The sequence below is a fragment of the Miscanthus floridulus genome, chromosome 14, assembly GCF_019320115.1.
Source record: "Miscanthus floridulus cultivar M001 chromosome 14, ASM1932011v1, whole genome shotgun sequence".
NCBI classification, from domain to species: Eukaryota; Viridiplantae; Streptophyta; class Magnoliopsida; order Poales; family Poaceae; genus Miscanthus; species Miscanthus floridulus.
The window spans coordinates 65,178,315-65,182,848 of record NC_089593.1 but is presented as its reverse complement, the minus strand read 5'-3'; the positions used below and the strand labels follow the sequence as shown (position 1 = coordinate 65,182,848).

The 4,534-nt window shown below is 45.0% G+C and overlaps 1 pseudogene; it reads left to right on the top strand.

Moving 5' to 3' along the window:
* The first annotated feature begins 1,234 nt into the window (after positions 1–1,234).
* On the top strand, positions 1,235–3,767 carry LOC136503602 (uncharacterized; annotated as a pseudogene).
* Positions 3,768–4,534: the final 767 nt, after the last annotated feature.

Here is a 4,534-nt window from a genome sequence, read left to right as displayed (position 1 = left end):
TCAAACTTTGTCGAGTGCCGGCCCAGAGGGCACTCGGCAAAGATTTTTTTAAAAAAAATCAAACTTTGCCGAGTGCCGGCCAGTGGGCACTCGGCAAAGAAATTTCTTTTTAAAAAATAAAAAAATCTTTGCCGAATGCCCGTCAACGGGGCCGGCGCTGTGATGGCCGCTTTTCTTTGCCGAGTGCCCCAGTCTTTACCGAGTGCTCGATAAAAGACACTCGGCAAAGAGAGCTTTGCCGATCAATTTTTTGGCGTGTGTTCTTTGCCGAGTGCCGCACTCAACAAAGGCTTTGCTGAGTGCAATTTGGCCTTTGCCTCAGACACTCGGCAAAAACCCTGAGTCCAGTAGTGCGGTCTGGGAAGGTCGCTGCCGCCGGTGGGCGATGGGAGGAGGTCGTCACCATTGGTGTCGGCGTAGGGTGGGACCATCGATGGCGAGGCCGGTGATGGTGCGGATCTCGCCCTCCATCGGACGACGCTCCGCGACTAGCCTCTGGACGCGATCCCACCGCTGCCGGTGTGTCGCAGGGCCACCTCCGTCGGTGTGCCGCTGGAGAACAGATGAATAACAAGTCGCGGCATGCTGCGAGAAACACCCAGGGGCGGAGCTACAGGGTGGTCCCTGTGGGCCACGGACCACCCTGCGCTCGGCCCAACCGAAGCCCATCCATGTAAGCTATATTGGAGAATTGATGTGTACGTCGCTTGGCCGCTGGCCGGTCTTCTGGAACTGCAACTCGCGAGAGACCGACGCCTAACGGTTCACGTATTCTCCTCCATACGGCGCGGGTGCGGCCATCGAGATCGGATCGAGAGCACAGGGAGCGGCGTGGCCACGCGGTCAGGAACCACCAGAACCGATTTTAACTTGGCCGGTGCGGCAGATCCAGCCCGAGCAGGCATCTTGGCCGGTGCTGGACGTCGGTAGATTCAGGTACGTTAGGTACATCAAAAACCTAAGATGAAGACTCAATTCCTAATTGCTATTTGCTAAGCCAAGGCAGATTCAGGTACTCACGTTTCTCCTTTTTCTTTCAGCTTCTTTTTCTTTCAGCCAGGATCGGAGATTCGGAGGATCCACGTTTCTGCAATTGGCAAGCTAGGAACAACAAAAGTGCACAGGGTATGGGTATATAAAACTGATTTAATTTTAATTATATGTTTTTTACGGTATTGGATTATTGGTTTGGTAAATTGAAACGTCATATAATTCTCATGCAGATTTGTTAAAAATGAAGAGGAATGGTGATATTGCCTCTCTTTTCCAGAAATATGAATCAAAGAAGAAGGCTTGTTCTCAATCTCCTTCTGTGGCTGCAGCTGTTCCAGAAGAGCAAATGGAAGAACAAGATCAAGATAGAGTAATTGAAGAAAATGTAACTCCAACTCCAATGTCTGAACAAGAAGATGGTCCAGATCAAGATAGAGTGATTGAAGAAAATGTAACTCCAACTCCAATGCCTCCAAATCCACCTCCAGTTGCCCAAAAAGAACCTATTTATGATATCAGTCGGCTTCCACTTGATCCGGGGGAAAGACAACCCATTGCAAATTATCCAGTCAATGATCAAGATGCAGTTCGACGATCATATATTATTAAAGGTCCATTCCAACCTTATGCACATCAATTTGAAAGTAGAAAAATTGGAAATAGGTATCGTCAATTCAATCCTATGTGGTTTTATAAATATCCATGGATTGAATACAGTGTCAAGAAGGAAGCATCATTTTGCTTTGTGTGCTACTTGTTTGGAAAGGAGAAAAGTAAGAAATCTGCATTTGTTGAAGGTGGTTGGAGAAATTGGAATAGAAATGATGCACTTGATTTACATGTGGGAGGTGTAACAAGTGCTCACAACGCAGCTCAAGAAAGATATAACTTATTTATGACTCCCCATGGAGCAATTGATGATAAAATTGTGAAGGTGGATAATGAGGAGCGCCGTCTCTACAAGATTAGGTTGACTTATTCACTTAGATGTTTGAGATTTCTTTTGCAGCAAGGATTAGCATTCCGTGGGCATGATGAAAGTGAAGAGTCTAGCAACAGAGGGAACTTCATTGAGCTTTTGAAGTGGCTTGCAGCAAATAATGAAGAGGTCGACAAGTTTGTTTTGAAGAATGCTCCAGGTAATTGCACATTAACTAGCCCAGACATACAAAAAGAAATTATTCAATGTTGTGCAATGGAGACTAGAGATCAAATCATTAAGGAAATTGGGGATGATCACTATACAATTTTAGCTGATGAGTCTAGTGATGTCTCTCATAAAGAACAACTAGCCCTTTGCTTGCGTTATGTTGATAAATCAGGAAGGCCATGTGAGCAGTTTCTTGGAATTGTTCATGTAGATGATACTACTTCTTCATCACTTAAGGAAGCAATTCAATCTTTACTAGTAAGTCATGGTTTGACTATAACTCAAATCCGTGGTCAAGGCTATGATGGGGCTAGTAACATCAAAGGAGAGATTAAAGGGCTGAAAACCTTGATTATGAAAGAATCACCATCTGCTTATTATGTTCACTGTTTTGCACATCAACTCCAATTGGTTCTGGTTGCTGTTGCCAAAGACAATGATGATTGTGTGTGGTTTTTTGATCGAGTATCCCTCTTGCTAAATATTGTTGGTAGCTCTTGTAAGCGTCATGGCATGCTTCGACATCACCAATATGCCAATGTCATGAAAGCACTTGAGTGTGGTATACTAGAATCTGGAAGTGGGTTAAATCAAGAGATGGGGCTGCCTAGACCTGGTGACACTCGGTGGGGCTCTCATTATAAAACTGTGGTCAACATGATTTCTATGTATCCCACAATTCGCGATGTACTCATAGCTCTTGGACGAGATACTTCACAAAGGGGTGAATGGCCAAAAATACATACTATGGTTGGAGTGTTTGAGTCATTTGATTTCATTTTCAGTGCTCATTTGATGCTTGATATTCTTGGACATACAAATGAATTGTCTGAGTGTTTGCAAAGAAAAGACCAAGATATCCTTAATGCAATGTCACTTGTCCGTTTGGCAAAGAGTAAAATGCAACAAATGAGGTCTGAAGGGTGGGTTTCATTTTTTTCAAAGGGTTACAATATTTTGCAACAAATATGGTATTCAAGTTCCTGGAATGGAACATAATTATGTGCCATATGGAAGATCAGCACGTTTTGCTCAGGACCAAACAAATGATGATCACTTCAGAAGAGAAGTATATATTGGAGTCATTGATAAAATTAGTCAAGAGCTTGACAGTCGGTTTGATGAGGTAAATATGGAGTTGCTTACTTGTATGGCTGCTTTAAATCCAGCAGATTCCTTCGCTTCTTTTGATGCAAACAAGGTACATAGACTTGCTAAATTTTACCCTAATGATTTTTCAAGCTCTGACTTGCTAAGACTCGATCTGCAACTTGAAACTTTTATTGATGACATGAGGAAAGATGAAATGTTCAAAGGCATAAACAATCTTGTTGACCTCTCAGTAAAACTTGTTGAAACAAAGAGGGATAAAGTTTATCATTGGATCTATTTACTTATCAAATTGGTATTGCTTCTACCGGTGGCTACTGCAAGTGTTGAAAGAATATTTTCTGCAATGACCTTTATCAAGAATAAGTTGAGAAATAAGATGGGTGATAGCCTTCTCGATGATTGTCTAGTGACTTTTATTAAGCGGGATATGTTCTTACAATTGCGTGAAGAAGAGATCATCAACACTTTCATGGTTATTAGAAGGCGAAGGCCTGACAAGAAGAAGAAGTAGTAGTGACATATTCTTCTTCAATTATTATAGGTATGTAATATTTCGATCAATTCTACGTTAAGAAAGCTACACTCATCTATTTTATGAACTCTATATGTCCTTTTTTCCTTAATTGTATTTTGTATTTCATATATTTGTGTACTGACAAGTTAAATTTATAGCGGTTAAAAAAATTTAGACAATGGACCACCATAGCTCCAAATCCTAGCTACGCCACTGAAAACGCCTTACCTTGGTCTTGTACCTTTTCGGCCATCTTTGTCTCGCTTCGTGGTCTGGCATCGGTTCCCCCACGAAGTGGTCCTCCGCGGCATCCGCCCTTCTCTCATCTCTCCATGCCCGGCCGCGCCACCCGCTTCCTCGCCCCAACCTTCTCCGCCGACCATCCTCCTCCGGCCTTGGCCTTCTCCTCCTCGGCTTCCAACGCGGCTGCCGCTTCCTCCAACTCCTCCTCCACCATCTCCTCCGAGTCCGACTCCTCCGTGCACACATCGTCGTCGGCAGCCGCTGGCTCCTGCGCCTCCGCCGACCCCTTCGGTTTCTCCTTGGCTGGCCTCTCCTTCGCCGCTGTGCTCTGGAGGCGGTTGCCGGTTGGTGCATCGGGAGCGGACGCGGGGAAGAAGGGGTGCGGATGCGGTGGTTGCCCGCGCTACGGGAGCGTTCGGCAGTCCTAGCGTGCGGTTACGCGGTGGAAAAAAAGAATAGCGCGGCGCGGGAAGGTTCGTCGCGGCGCGGGAGGACAGTACGTGCCGCGGCGGGCGGTTACG